The 16,829-nt window shown below is 34.7% G+C and overlaps 1 protein-coding gene across 1 annotated transcript in view; it reads left to right on the forward strand.

The window, feature by feature from the left end:
* The window catches only part of PTPRD (protein tyrosine phosphatase receptor type D), a 568,194-nt gene that overhangs the window by 123,586 nt on the left and 427,779 nt on the right, over positions 1 to 16,829 (forward strand). Inside the window, exon 2 of the mRNA XM_065744335.1 lies at positions 266 to 309. The gene's annotated coding sequence lies outside the window, so the exon portion shown is untranslated. The remainder of the gene's footprint in view (positions 1 to 265; positions 310 to 16,829) is intronic.

Consider the following 16,829-nt stretch of genomic DNA (forward strand, 5'->3'; position numbering starts at 1 on the left):
GAGATAATTAGAAGTACTGCCTTTTGTATTACTCTGACTTACTAATACATAGACTGAAAATAAAGGAAGTATGTTTTAATCTAAGTTGAATTATAATATTTTCTGATAGGGAATGAATATTCAACATACAGAATTTCCTCTACTATTGGAGTCAAAAATCAGAAAAATAGATCTTGCCAATGAGTTGTTTTAATTTAAATTATTTAATATGGGAATCTGCCATGCATTTTGCAGTGTTTTATTTTATCCTTCTATTTTTCCTTAGGTGAGAAAATTGTTGGACAGCAACAAAATCAACGAAGACTCAAAGTAAGATATCACAGTGTTTATTACAGTACTAATTTATCTGGATGGAATTCTTTTGGATTTTTCTTACATATAAACCGTAGACTTCCTTCTGCTTGGTAGTATTTAGTAAGCCCTGGAAACTGTACCCCTGTTGAAACTCAGAGATGTTCTTTTAGTTGAGAAATAGAGCATAATGTTTGGATTAGTAGGGTTTGTAATCTTGTATGTAAGTCATGAGGATGAGGAATGAGAACATAGTTGAGAGTTTTTTGTCTTGGAAAAAGGAAAGTGTGGGTGTAATTCTTGAGATGTGTTATAAATTATATAAGAAATGTAGGGAATGAGCTGGTTGAGTAACAATATCAGCAATAATGTACACTTCTAGCGACTGTTTTGTGCGATTCCTCTCACTAGCCTTTACATAGTGAATGAATAAACCCTGTACAAAATAAATAGGCAAAGTAAGAGTGGAAAGCAATTCCCTGATTTATGTTAGAAAGCAATCTACTAGCTACAAGCATATGAAAAAATCATTTTTTTCAACTTACATTTCATAACATAATATGATTGTTAAACCCATAAGACATGGCTTCTTTTTTTTTTTTTTTTTTTTTTTTTTTGTGAGTAAAGCAGTGTAGTGTATCCATTGACTTGACTGGGAAGTGGATCAGTCCATAATGAGAAAACACTATAAAGCTAGTAAAGCGTTACAGGAAAATTGTGATTGTTTTATAACTCTATAGACAGCCTGGCAATTTACTGTGTGTTCTATACAATATAAAATCTGTAGTGTATAATGATGTTGGAGAATTTACAGAATACTTGAGGTTGTTAATCATACTATAAACCAACTACATTTTTTAAGTACTGAAGCATAGTCTTTCCATAATTTTCATTATCAGGCACTCAATATCCAAGAGAATATTGCAATACAAATATCTGTGGACATTTTTGCCTTTATGATACAATATGAATGATATGCTATTTGTTGGAAAGTAATGTATAGAAATACAGCTAATGATTTAAAAAACTTACCAATTATATCCTTTGAAGTATTTCTAGGTTCTCTGTTTTTATGTAATTTTATATTTTATGTCACTGTACTGTTTTTGGCTATGATAGTTTCTAGATTTGTACCAGCTCATATGACACTGTATTTTAGACTCAGAAAACTGCTGACCAGTGCTTGCACAGTCAGGGTATTTGTTTCCCTTTGAGCCTCCTCCAGTGATGGTGCACAAGAGGCTGAAAAGGATCACAGACAGAAAGGTTGACCCCAAGTGACCAAAGGGTTGTCCTGTACCACATGTCCAGGGATAAAAGCCAGAAGAGAAGAAAGAATAGGGAGGAGCATACGGAATTATCATCTTTGTCTTCCTGAGTAAAATCTTTGCATGACCGTGTCCTGTTTTCCTGAAAATGGCTGAACATATATGTGCTGATGGAAGGTAGTAAATGAATTCCTTGATTTTCATTTGCTTGAATGAACAGCTTTTGCTTTAGCAAGTAAATTGTCTTTATGTCAACTCAAAAAATTCTCTTACTTTTATCCTTCTAGTTCTGTCCTTCATTATTGTGTCATATTTTATACAAAATATGTTTCATATCAGACTCAAAAGAGGCAGATATTCCAAGCCATAAGAAACATATGTATATATATACATATTTATTTATTTATTTGTTTGTTTTTCACAGGCGTTGTTTTTTCTCCTCAGGTACTACTCATAGTGGTGTCTGAGCACAACAATAACTGGTTAAATTGTTAGAGATAAGAAAGGAAGATAACCTCACCGAAAAAAAAAAAAAAAAAGAGAAATAATAAAAAAAAAACTTTGGGAATAAAATGGAGCTTATGATCCTGATATAGAAAAAATTATAGTGATAGATTAACAGGAATAAGCCACTTAAATGAGATATCCCTCTGTGATCCAAATTCAGCTGATTATTTATTATTTGAATAGAAAAGTCATTCTTTATTATCCTCTCTAATAATTATATTACACTGATTTGGTTTTATGGCGAGATTCTTTGTCTTGTTTTGCTTTGTTTTGACTTAATTTGATTCCATGGAAAGAAATGAAGCATGTCAATATGAAAACACTAGATGAAATGAGAGTAGCCAACCTTATCACAACCAGTCTTCAAAACTAAGCTAATCTTCTGTCTTGAATTTTATTCTTATTTTCCCTATTTGCATTGATAAAATTGATAAAATTGATAAATTGATAAATTTATGCTCTTCCTGACTTGAGCACTCATCACTATATTCTTGGACACTGTCTGTCAGAAGGCTGTACTTATCTGCAGGAAGTGATAATAATGTCAAACTTGGTTAGTTCAAGATATTATTTTAAATTTTACTCTCCTTCTATCTTCAAGTCAGCAAGAAACAACAGAGACTGTGGCTTCATATTAAAGGGAAACATATTTATAAATAATGTTTTACTTTGCATGAAAATTAAACGGTAGTACTGAACTAATTTTGAACAAAACTTTAGTCAGTATGGTTAACCGAAATTAGGTGTCATGAAGACTGTGAGCCAATTTTCTACTTATTCCATAAGGTCCTCTGTTCCTTCCAGCAATAGTTCTTTTTTCTCCATGGCTGATTTTGAGAGCCTGCAATTTACTTATTATAGTAAAGTGCATATTATGTAGGAAGAAACTGATTATGGAGATCAAAGGACATTGAGATTTCTGAAGTGCAGCAACCTTTGCTTATATGATGGCCTTATGAGAAAAAAACATCTTCCAATGAGGGAACATTCAAAGTCTAAATTTTGTGGTGGATAGAGCAAGGAATATGTCCTATGAAAGTACTGACATTTCCAATACAGATAATATACTAAAAGTAGCTAAAATTTATCTAGTCTACAACCAGCTATCTATATTTCTTGAAATCTCATTTCCCAGTTATGTATTTTCAAAAAATGTGAGTAATATCTATGATGTCGTTTGTTTTCTGAAATACATCAGGACAGAAACATCTCAAATTTCTGCTGAAGCCAAAGAATGTTGATTCTCAAAATAATGTGTTTTTATTTTCCTGGTGCACGCTAAAATGTTCATGATTCTGCATCATCCATGAGGTCCCTTAAAACACTGAATTTTCATGAAATACATTAATGTTATAAAAATTGATAGGTTCATAGCACACATATTTCTTTCCCATACTTCCTGTTCTTTCTTTCATAACACAAAATATAATGCTAAGGTTAGAATAAGAATATTCTTCTCTCTGGTTGAAGTTTAGATATGCATATACTTGCCCAAGTTTTATAAAAAAAAATGTGTATCAGATAAAGATTATAGGAAATCTGGTCTACATGTGAATTACCAAACAAGGACAGTGATTTAGTAGATATTTTTTTACTAGGTAAATTATTCTACTACATCTAATTACTAAAATTCTGATTGTTCCAGAGCAGCTGAAAAGCTATTAATATGCACAGAAGGAAGAAAAAACAAATGAATGAGGAACAAGGAGAAGACCAGCAGAACAATGAGGGGAAGATAAGATAAACAAAGAATTATGAATTCAGGATCTCCACTAATAATCTAAACATATACTACTGTCGTGTTTTGAAATAATGTAATAAAAAAATATTATTCTACTAGCTTTCTCAGTCTAGTTGAGGAGACATTATAAATGATGAAAATCATTCAGTAGTGTATAGATCAAGGCAAAAATTTGCTGATTTTTCATTCAATTAAGGAAAGTTCCTTAGAAACAGACAGATTTCTGAGTCCTAGAGGCATTTGATGCATGCTTCCCTTCAGCACCACTAATTGGAATTGAGTCTGCAATAAGGATAGGAAAAATATTTAACGATAAAATGTGATAATAATTTCATACAAATCTCTGAGTGAGATGCTATCATCACAGTAAAATAAGCAACTGAAAAACTGAAATTGAATGAACCTTCCAAAGTTCCTATCAATGATTTGTAGGCAAACTTCATCCAGATTCTTGAGGACACAATTATGTTATTCAAGACAGTTGAAGAACTTTAACAACAAGCAAGTATTAATAGAACAAATAAAAAGTCATGCTGATTTTATTTCTTGTAAGTAAAATCATTTTCATTTTATAATTTAATAAAAGATCATTGAATGATCATCTGGGCAAAAGCAATGCACGCAATATACATGGCCCCTGACAGGTTTCACCTGTGAGTGCTGAGGGAGCTGGCAGAAGTGATCAACTTTGAAAGGACAAGGAAAACTGAAAAGATGCTTGAAAGCTAGGGGAAAGTTAATGTCACTTCAAAAAGGGCAAGAAACAGGATGTGGGAACTACAGGCCAATCAACTAAACTTCCATCCCTGGAAATCTCATCGAACGATAGGTTCTGGATGTCATCTTCAAGCAATTGGAAGGAGAGGCTATCAGTAGTATCAGTATCAGTCAGCATGGATTCACAGAGAGGAAATCTTGCTTGACCAACCCAGTAGTCTTCCATGATGTCATAACCAGCTGGGTAGGTGGGAGCAATGGATGTTGTATATCTTGAGTTCGGCAAGGTATTGACACTGTCACCCACATCATCCTTGTGTAGAAGCTTAGTAAGTGCAAAATAAATGAGTGAACGGTGAAGTCTATTGAGAACTGTCTAACTGCTAGAACTCAGAGGGTGGTAGTAAAAGGATCAGTCTAGTTGGAGGCCTGTAACTGGTGGTGTTCCCCAGGCAGTATAGGTTATGGTCGTGTTCATTATCTTCATTAATGATGTGGATGGAGGAATATTCTCCCTCACCAACTTTGCTGATGACACAAAACTGGGAGAAATGGCTAACACATCAGAAGGCTGTGCTGCCATTCAATAAAACCTATAAAAACTGGAGAGTTGGGTGGAGGGGAACCTGATGAGGTTCAACAGGAACAAATGAAGGGTCCTGCACATGGAGAAGAATAACAGTATGCACTAGTACAGCTTAGGGGATGACATCCTGGGGAAGAGCTAGGAGAGGGACTTCAGGATTTTGGTGGATAACAGGTTGGCCATGAGCCAGCAGTGAGCTCCTGGGGCCAAGAGGGCCAATGGCATCCTGGAGTTCATCAAGAAGAGTGTGGCCAGAAGGTTATGGGAGGTGATCCTACCCATCCACTCTACTCTTCTGAGGCCACACCTGAAATGTTTTGTTCAAAAAATCCTGTGCTACTTACTGCAAAAAAAAAGACAGGATTCTCCTAGAGAGAGTCCAACAGAGGGCTACAAAAATTAGAGTCCTAGAGCATATCCCTACTGAGAGACCTACAACTCTTCAGAAGGCTGGAAGGTGATCTCACCACTGTGTATACGTATGTAAAGCGTGGGAGTCAAGTGGAAGGGGTCAGATTCTATTCAGCAACAGAATAGGCAATGAATAAAAACCGCAACAAAAGGATTTCCATAAAACACAAGAAAGAAATCTTTTACTGTGAGGGTGACAGAGTACTGGAAGAGGCTGCCCAGAGAAGTTGTGGAGACTCCTTCGCTGTACACATTCAAGACCTCTCTGGATGCTTTTCTGTGAGATCTATTGTAAGAAAAGTGCTTTAGCAAAGGGGTTGGAATTGATGCTCTTCTAACCCATTTGCTTCTGTGATTATTGCACCTCTGGATATCAGTAGAGGAAATGGGTATTACATCTTAACATGGAATGGCTTATGTTGTAGGGCAACATTAAGATTTTCTAGTTCCAATCCCCTGTCATGGACAGGGTTGTCAAACACTAGATCAGGATCTCATCTGATCTAGCCTTTAATACCTCAAGGGAATGGGTACGTTCAACCTTTTTTGGCAACCTGTTCCAGCATTTGACCATCCTCCAAATAAAAAACTATTCCTAACATCTAACCTAAATTTCCCCCATTTTAGTTTAAAGCCTATCCCCATTGTCCTATAATTATCAGACTGCACAAAATATGGTCTCTCTCCTGCTTCTAGGCTCCCTTCAGGTAAAGTTGCAGCAAGGTCTCTCTGGAGCCTTCTATTCTCCACACTAAACAAGCCAAACTCCCTCAACCTGTCTAGGAGAGGTACTCCAGCCATTTGATCATCTTCATGGCCCACATCTGGGTGTACCCCAACAGCTCAGCATCATTCCTGTACCAGAGGCCCCAGGCTAGCACACTTTACTCCAGATGGGACATTACAAGAGCAGAGTAGAGGGAGACAGTCACTTCTCTCTCCTTGCTGACCTCCTGTCTTCTCATGCAGCCCAGGATAGCATTGGCCTTCCAGAATGCAACTGCACACTACTTATTCATGGCCAACTTTTCATCCATTAGAACCTCTGAGTGCTTCTCCATAGGACTGCTCTCAATGAGTTCTTCTCCCAGTCTGTACTCATAGCTGGGATTGCCTTGATACAAGTGCAACAGCTTTCGCTTTGCCTTGTTAAACCTCATTAGATTCTCATGTGCCCACTTTCTAAGCCTGTCCAGGTCCCTCTGGATGGTGTCCCTCCCTTCTGCTGTCTCAACTACACCACTCAGCATGGCATAATCAGCAAACTTGTTGAAGGTACACTTGATCAAATTGCCTATGTCATTGATAGAGACATTGAAGAGCATCACTCCCAAGGCACTTCCAGAGAGACACCACTAATGATCAACCTCCACCTGGACACAGAGCTATTGACAACAACCCTCTGGCTATGACCATCCAATCAATTGTTCATACATCTAAAATTTTACCTTTCACCCAAATCTACATCTTTCCAATATAGAGACTATAATGTGGAGAGGGACTATGTTAAAAGCCTTTTCCATCATCACTTGCCCTTTCTTTATCCTCCAGTATTGTTCCTCCATCATACAAGGCCATTTTCACATGAAGAACCTCATTAACCAAGTTCATTGATGTAACTGCTAATAGTGACTGGAGAATATACTAATCTCCCTAGCTTACATCACTAAGATTATAGACACAAGGAAATTGTTGAAGAACAAAATTCTTTGCTCATTATTTATCTATTTATTTATTCATTTATTATTAAATGTTCGTGTAGTTGTAAAAGTTTACTAGTTTTGTGTTGTCTTCATTATTTATTTATTTGTTTGTTTGTTGCTTTAGAAGAATAGCACATTTGTGGGTGAATTAAAATTTTGTGGAATAATGAGTAAACTGCTCCTTAGAGAATCTTTTATTCTGATACTAGAACAGCTGAGAGAATAAGCTATTTTCAAATATGTAGGAGTTCCAAGAAATTAGATGAAGATAGGTCCCTAAAATAATAGTATTAATATCCAAGGATATTTGGTAAAGTTGAACATGAAAAGTTTTGTAGAATGGTATTTACTTTTTATGAGTGTTTTAATCTTATTCTAAAAGTCATGTCTTGTGTCTTTTCAGCTAAAATGATTGGAACAGAAGTCTGTAATAGAATTCATAGAAATAAATACTCTGGAATGAAAACAAATATCAAGTTATTTGTTAGTTCATTATAGTACATTGCTTGACCTTGAATTTAATTAAATCCTCTTTATGTCTAATTTTATATGGAAGCATGAAGAAACAGTTTCTTTAGCCATTTACATGCTCATTACACTCTTTTGAATATATAATCATACATTTAAGGTAGAAATTCTTTTCTTTACACTCATTTAACTTTAGTGGGAATGCTTACACATGAGAAGACAGAACTGAATTCTTGGTGGGATAGAAATTGCACTAATTTGCATTTGTGTATATGTAGCTTTTATTGTACTGAATATTTAAATTCTGTCATTTTTTGGCAGATACAAATTCTTCAATTTTTTTTAATTGAATACGAGTATTAAATATCTTACTAAAGATATTTTAAAGAACATCAGCTGGATATTTCTTCCATTTAAGCACTAAATTAGTATGATTATGTAGTTGCAAGACAGAATCCACAGATTCCAGTGGCTCTAAATTAAACTGACATGTTACTTTTTTGTTTATAGTACAGGAAATTAGTTGAAGCTGTGAATCTAAACATGTTGGGTACTGACTGCGTACCAGCATTATTAAACCTGTCATTAATAAGCTATTTTCTTTCTTGGATGGATTAAACTTCCGGGTACTAAAAACAAATTATGGTCTAGACACCAACAGTTAATGTTGCAAGTCCTGCTCTCTTGCTGTGGGCACCGTGTGTTTTAATAACATGTTTAAACTTTTAGTTTATTGTTTCCCTTCGTTGGAAGCTACTATTGAACTATGTTTTTATCCTTCTGTAATCACAGTCTTTAGTTAGATGACTTCTTCAAGGCAATCAAACTGATTATTATTAGTCTGTTTAATGATATATTTTAATTCTGATTTTATTATTTATTCATTTTTACATCTATTCTTGCTATTGTAAACATTTAGTTCCAGTTTTGTATGAAATAGCATGTTCAATGAAGCAAGTTACCTGTGATTCAAGATTCCTAATTGTTCAACAGTGTCTGTTTTAGAAGGGTTATCATCCAGATGTTATCAGCTAGATAACATGAATCCTAACAAGAGAAGGAGACTTTTTTCAAGGTCTTGTGTTTGCTCTGAAAAATGAAATAGCATGTTATTAACTGAAGAAGACAGGCATTTATGTTTGATCACAATTAGAATGTATTCTTCTGAAGCACTGGAAATATGAAAAGACTAATGAGATTCTAGTGGGGATAAGGTAAAATATTTTCAGATTAAGGAGGGAAGTATTTATAGCATTAGAAAGCCTAGCTAAGGCTTCAGGTGATGTGCTATTGAATTCTCACTGTAAGAAAAAAAAATATATGAAGCATTTCTACTGGGCATCAAACAATTTCTGCTGAAACAGATTCACATCTAAAATCAATCATTTAGCAAAGAGGCACCCTACCTCTCCTCATGAACACATACCCCTCTCCTAAATATGCTTCATGGAGCCTTAGTATAACAGGAACTCAAACATGCTCTTTGGGTTAGGTTTAGCTATTCTAGGGAGGTGAGTAAAGTGTTTTTTTCAAATTCCAATTTTCTTTCATTTTGTAATGACCATTACAACACAGACACATGGACTGAAAAACATATGTATGCATGTATGTATACAGTCAGGTGTGAACACTATTAAGAAACTGGAAATCTTTTCAGTATAGAATAAAAGGATAGTTGTTCCCCTGGTGGCAGGCAGGACTAACTGCCACTTGGCATTACAGCTGAGAAAGATGTCTGGAACTGAGTTATGAACCACAGGGAAAAAGATGGACTCAGTGGCCAGTTTTAAATTCTATCTTCTGGTTGATTTTTCCTGGCTATGTATCCTCTTCTCTTTGCTATTGCTTTCTTACAACTGAGACACAATTTCAAAACATGTACTTCCTTACCATTGAAAACCTATGTAGCTTCCTCTAACAACAGTAACACTAATATTTGGCTCCTACAGCATGTCTAATGCTTTTATTTTGTTTGTCTTATTCTTTCTAAAAGTTAAGCTTTAAGTTATATGTTGTCATTGTGGGGAAATGGCTAGGCATTCATTTCATTGTATATGAACCAAGTTATTTTGTTATAGGCTCAAAATTACCAAGATGGTATCACAGTTAAGTCTTATCTCTGTCTCTCATGATTGTATATTTCAGCTAAAGGCTTTGTACTTTCAGAAAAGTGAATATCCATGAAAATCCAAGCAATACACTGTTATGATTAGGAAAAACAAAGGATCACTTGTTTTTGACTACGAATATAAGCTATATTCCCGAATACTGGCAATATTAATACTACGAATAAAACAAATGTCCAGGCTTAATACTGTCATATACAAAAAAAAAAAAAAAAAAAGGTGAATATAAAATCTACAGTAGTTTTACAGTATCATAGAATCATAGGGGTTGGAAGGGACCTCAAGGGATCATCGAGTCCAACCCCCCTCCCAAAGCAGGTTCCCTACACCAGGTCACACAGGTAGATGTCCAGGGAGGTCTTGAATATCTCCAGAGAAGGAGATTCCACAACCTCCCTGTGCAGCCTGTGACAGTGCTCTGTCACCCTCACCGTAAAGAAGTTCTTCACACATTCGTGCAGAACCTCCTGTGCTGCAGTTTCTGTCCTTTCCCCCTTGTCCTGTCTCCACACACTGCTGAAAAGAGTCTGGCCTCGCCACTTTGTCCCCCACACCTCAGATATTTATAAACCTGGATCAGATCCCCTCTCAGTCTTCTTTTCTCAAGGATAAACAGACCCAGTTCACTTAGCCTTTCTTCATAGGGGGGATCCTCCAGGCCCTTCACCATCTTTGTGGCCCTGCACTGGACTCTTTCCAAGAGATCCCTGTCTTTTTTATACTGGGGAGCCCAGAACTGGACACAGTACTCCAGATGAGGCCTCACCAGGGCAGAGTAGATGGGGAGGATCACCTCCTGTGACCTGCTGGTCATGCTCTTTTTAATGCATCCTAGAATGCCATTGGCCCTCTTGGCCATGAGAGCACACTGCTGGCTCATAGTCAACCTGTCATCCACCAGGACACCCAGGTCCCTCTCTACAGAGCTCCTTTCCAGCAGCTTATCCCTCAGCCTGAACTGGTGCATGTAATTATTCCTCCCTAGGTGCATGACTCTGCACTTGCTTTTGTTAAATTTCATCTGGTTTCTGACTGCCCAGCTCTCCAGGCTGTCCAGGTCTTGCTGAATGGCAGCACAGCCTTCAGGTGTGTCAGCCAATCCTCACAACTTCATATCATCAGCAAACTTGCTGAGGGTGGCCACTATCCCCTCATCAAGGTCACTGATGAAGATGTTGAACAAGACTGGACCCAGCAAGGACCCCTGGGGGACACCTCTGGTTACAGGCCTCCAACCGGACTCTGCACAGCCAACGACAACCCTCTGCACTCTGCCACTCAGGTTATTCATATGTTATCATTATTATTATATAGTATCAGTTATTCCGGTTTCTGATAGATGAAATACTTCCTGTCCTCTAACCTTCTATAATTACTGATGTTATTTTGCTAGAATGTGCCTTGAAGTTAGGAAAACTACTTTATTGTTTTAATTATTCATTAAAATACAGATTAAAGTATGTCTGAGAGCCATGCTTTTCTAATTTATAATTATATACATAAGTGACAAACTCAGTGGATTAAGCTATTTTATTTTATTTTTTAACCTGAAGGGATGAAGTTAGAATCGAGCTTGGATCTTAATCAGATTTTCTGGAAAAAATCTTTCACCATTAAAAAAGTGTTAAATATTTGCAAGGTCTTTTGTTGCTGGTGGTGGTTTTATTTATTCATTTATTTTCTGTTAATTTGCATTATTTTAAAATCAATTAATAATTAGAAATTTTTATAACAGTTAACACAAACTTTAGCAACCCTTATGACATGTAACTTCAGGGAAATACCTTGAGAAACAAAGATCTTAATTTTAAGAATTTCTTTATGTTAAATTACTCACTTTTATCATAAGCATTCAACCTTACATGAGCACATCATTTTCAAAACGAAAATATAAGATGCTGATAAAAATGGTCCTTTGAATTTTGTTATGATAGCTGAACATTAGGTGTCTGCCAGTGTCGATACAAATGGTATAAAAGTCTTGAATGTCAGTGTTTCTGCTTATAAAAGGAATCTATTTTTTAAAGAAGTGACATCTGTGATCTTCAAATAAATGCACAATTATTTCACAGAGAAACTCAATAATAGTGGATCACAGTGTCAGAGATGCTTGCAGTGGCAGAACAGTCTGCCATGAAATCCACGTGACCCAGTGCAGAGATGTACGGGTGGTCTTGTTTGGATCTAAAAGCAGAAGAGTATCTTCATGCAGGGTTGATCCTGAGCTACTGAGCTCTGAAAAGTGTCATGGACTGTTAGCTTACAGAAACTGCCTTGCTAGCACAGACATACTGCTTCCTGATGAGAGTGGGCTTCTGTGTTCTCATGCTTCCTAGTACTGCTCTACTCACGTTAGGATGGGTGAAGTGGATGCAGGTGTCTTGATTGTTACAGTGTGGGCTGATAGGATCTCATAGGAGAAAAGACTCCTTGTGCTAGCTCTTGATAGGTTGAATACCATAGTAGGCATGATATCTCGACATCGCATTAAAACAATCATTGCTTTCAGCCCTAATACCAAATAAATGAGCACTGAATTTGAAGAAGACATAAATTATGTACAATTAATTTTCAAGCAATGAGTTTTTTCCAGTACCTAACCAGAAGTATACATACTATTTTGTTTGTACATTAAGCTGAAAATTAAAATTTGAAGGTTGTTTCCATATTCATGTATTTGTAGGTAATTTTTCCTTCCTAAGAATAGATTTTAAATAATTAAAATTTCACTAACACATCAAAATGTCATTTCAGAATTATTATTTTTAATATGTTTTTATTCTGTGTATTTCTTCATAAAAGGTCAGTGATGATGTTTTAGCTATTGATGTTTTATTGATGCTATTGATTTGATATTGATGCTGTTTTAGCTATTGATGTTCTAATGATGTTTTAGGTATTTAGTGGCAGATACTCTTAGTTTTAAAATATGCATATTCCACTACTGAATAAAATAACATATTATTTGTTCCTAGGAGTACATACCATTTAATTTTTCCAATATTTAATGAAATAGAAGAATAATATATAGTTTAAAGATTATATGTAAATAGTTATTATAATAATAATCCTAGTGTATTTTTCTTAAACTAACAGTTGACAGAAATTCTTTTCAAGGAATATTTTTTAAATGTATTCTTGCTCAAACAGTACATTGGGAAACATCTGAACATCTTATATCTAAAAACAGAAAGCAAAGACATTGCAAGAGTCTGTTGGTATCTAGAAGGCAAACTGTTTTACTCAAAAACACATTTGTTTCCCGAATAATTATAGCAGATATCTGTATTTGTTACAGTATACAGAAAGAAACATATTTTTCTTTAGGAATTTGATGTGACATTTTAAAAATTACTTAAAGTTTTAAGTTAAGCTTGTTGTGCAAGGTCTAGATTGAACTAAATTGAAGAAGAAGGAGGGGCAGAACTAAAATACTGATTATAAAGCCTCTACAATAATTCTCTGTACAACTGATGGGAACTATCAGCTAGATTTTCAGTACTGTTATTTATCTCTAGGCCACTCTAGTACCTAATCTTCTCATTATCTCAGTGGGGCACTGAGAATAATAAGTTTGCAGCCTACATCCAGTGCCTATCAAATATGTATGTGTGAGCTTTTTACTTTTTTCTTTGAACTGCGATTATTTTCAGATGCTTTGTTTCTCTTTTTGTTGCTCCCTATTCTTACCTGAAAATCTGGTTTAAAATCAATGCTAAGGAAAATATTTTTTTTTTATATCAGATATTCGAATTTCATCTTAGGTATGAACTTTAGCTCCACTCACTAGCTGGCCTTTAAAGGGCAAGATAAATACCCTTAAGTGAAAAAAAGATGCATTTGTATTCTTTTAAACGAGCAGAATTACAGGTTTTAAAAATCAAAGGTCATCTCTCATTCTTGCAGTCTTTCACTGTTCTACTTTTGATTTGATCAAAAACTAAGAAGTTATGTTCTTTTACTTACATTTTAATTAAATCTAGTAATTTTCCAAGCTTTGATAGTACATAAGTAATTAAGACCATATAAAAATGTTCTTTAGTAATCTTGCATTTGCCAAAGTGAAAAAAAAAAAAGTGAGAAAATTATTATATGTCACCTTAAAATGAAGTTAATAAACAAGAAGAAATTGGGAAGGATGATTTGTTTAAACCGATATCATTTTTTGACACAGATATTTGTTTTCTCACAAAATGCATTTTTCCATTCTAATTCCTTTCGAGAAACAAGAAGGAATTAAGAAAAACAAATACACTGAAAACAACAACAAACTAACAAACAAAAAAATGCAACTTTTAATGTTTTATAAATAACTAAATTCAAAATAATCATTGTTTCTTACTTTTTTTTTCTTGTACTTATTTAGTTATCTCCATATGCACCAAAGCTTATAATGCTTTTTTACATCTGTTTACACATTCTCAAGAAAGAAGGTGACAAACTCTTTAGTTGGTTCTGTGGTGACAGGATAAGAGGAAATATTTTCAAACTAAGAATGGAAATTTATATTGAATACAGGAAACTCACTGGAACAGATTACTCAGAAGGGATGTGGATGCCCTGCCCCTGAAGATGTTCAAAGCCAGACTGGGCGAAGGCTCTGAGCAACTAGATCAAGCTGTGAGTGTCCCTGTTCATTGCAGGGGAGTTCAGCTTGATGACCTTTAAAGGTTCCTTCTAGCTCAAAAGGTTCTATGATTCTACGAAAATGACCCATTTGAGAGCCCCCTGCTGTCAAAAGAAGGAAAGAGAATAGAAGTGGTCATTTGGTAGTCATCGTTTACAGTTGAAGTTGCATTTACAGATTGTATTAAAAACAGTCCGTAAAAAGTAGTAGTATCAATTAACCAAAGTCTTTTAACCCTGCTAAGCTTTTTCTTACATCGACAGCTATATCTGTTAGATGTCTCACAAGTCTCATCATAGAAATTTTGATTGGTTCTTAACACACTGTTTTCTTGTGGTTGTGTAGCAGAAAGAAGAATGTAAACATTTACATGTTTCTGATATAGAAATCCCCACATTGGCAATTCTCTTTGAGATGACTGGGTCTTATTTCTGCTAAATTGATAGATGCATACCATCAGTACAGGGATTTTGGTTCACATCTGATTGTTCCTGTTTGTGATTATTAAGCACAGAGGCTTTGACTTGTCTGTTCAAAAGTTCTGTCAAACTGGGTTTCCATTATTGTATAGTTATTCTTCAGTAGGGTTATCTGTTCTCTACTTAAATAATGTGGAAACTCTCTGGAGAAGGGGAAAGTAGAAAGAATTGAAGGCTTTACTACTGAAACATTCTAAGAAAAACTTCAGTGTTTGCTTATTTTCTGCTAAGCTTTGGAAAGAAAAAGAGGATGTGTGTCACAGAATTTAAATATTTGTTTCTAATCCCACCCCTTTTAAATGCTGGCCTAGATTATAGTGGCTAAAATACCTTTTAGAAGCATTGTCAAACTGATCCTGCATTTGTATCTGTAAATATGCGCACTCTCCACAGATTATGCTACTGAGTAACTTTTTCAGAGGGGAATGTTTAAAACATTAAAAAAAATGATAACACGACATTTTTCCCTAACTACCACTTTTTATATCAATATTGAACTTTGCAGAAAACATTTCCATTGTAGTTTTGTCAGTCCCAAATTACCTCTTTAATGAGGGTTGAGAAAAGGTCAGAAATTACCTCCAGTATGTTTACTTAGCCTCCTGAATTTAATATTTACCGATCTATTAGAATATATAATATATATTCTATAATTTTTATATATATATATATCCTATGTATTAGTATTTATATCTATCTATAATATATTCCATATAATATTTATAGTTTTATAAAGAGTTTAAATGGTTCTTTTTTCCTACTATTAAATAAGATTAAAGTGGATTTGAGGATAAACTCTGCAGATGTATGAATGGAAGAAGACTATATCAGGTATATATATCCTGATGCTGATAGCACTGTTAGGAGTCTTTTTCTTTGCAACACTCAGTTTCTTTACAGTAGAAAAAAATGCTAAAGTAAAATGTTAATCACAAGTACACTGGTACATTTTCAGTAGTGCACTGAAGTTCAGACATCATATTCTTTTTAGTCATTGTTCTTATGCCAAGCAGATAAAATAAAATAAAATAAAATAAAATAAAATAAAATAAAATAAAATAAAATAAAATAAAATAAAATAAAATAAAATAAAATAAAATAAATAAAATAAAATAAAATAAAGGGTTTTTTTTTCTTTAAATTATGTAATTACTTGTTATGCACTATAGTAAAAGTAATACTTAATTTCCTTCCGGAATTTTATTAATATATTCAAATCTCATATAGATAATGTTTCTGACTGAGTGTTGGTAATTTTCATCAGTCGTACTCAGTGATTCTGAATTGCTTTGGCAAATTGGCAGGCAATTGGAGAGATTGAAGCAGAGATGTGCTGGCAGAAGTCTGAAAGTGTTTTTGTCCTATGCTGCTCTTTATAGACATCTGTTTAAAATCCACTTCAGAACCTCATCCTTCTTCAGCTATACTGTAACAGGTTTAGAGGCATTTCCTGAATGATAATCTCAGAAACCCGGCACGATAGCACCTTTGTGTTAATTGTACTATTGTACTGGACATGAGTTAACAGACAGTAGAAGAATTACCATTAAATAAAAAGTGTAAAATGAATTTGAATTAAAAGCAGGAGACAAAATTGCACTCTAGGCAAAAATGTAATGTATCAAATTGACTATCAAAATCTATTTTCAATACTGCACATTTTCTGTTTGGGAATTCTGTATTGCTGGTGTTTTATTTAGCACCTTCATAGTAGCCAGTCTGGCATTTAGTTATTGTGGATAAAGGCAAAGAAGACAAAGCAGTACTCCTCTTGTGCAGTAATTGTTTATGTTGTTGAACACAGAGGCTTAAATAAATTTACAGTAAGTTTACAGTTATCAACAATATTATTTTTGTTTGCTCAGGATTTTTCAGGAACCTGCAGCCATCTAATATTCCTCTACA

The sequence above is a fragment of the Cyrtonyx montezumae genome, unplaced genomic scaffold, assembly GCF_038088225.1.
Source record: "Cyrtonyx montezumae isolate F1298 unplaced genomic scaffold, pur_monq_1.0 scaffold_30, whole genome shotgun sequence".
Classification (NCBI taxonomy): domain Eukaryota; kingdom Metazoa; phylum Chordata; class Aves; order Galliformes; family Odontophoridae; genus Cyrtonyx; species Cyrtonyx montezumae.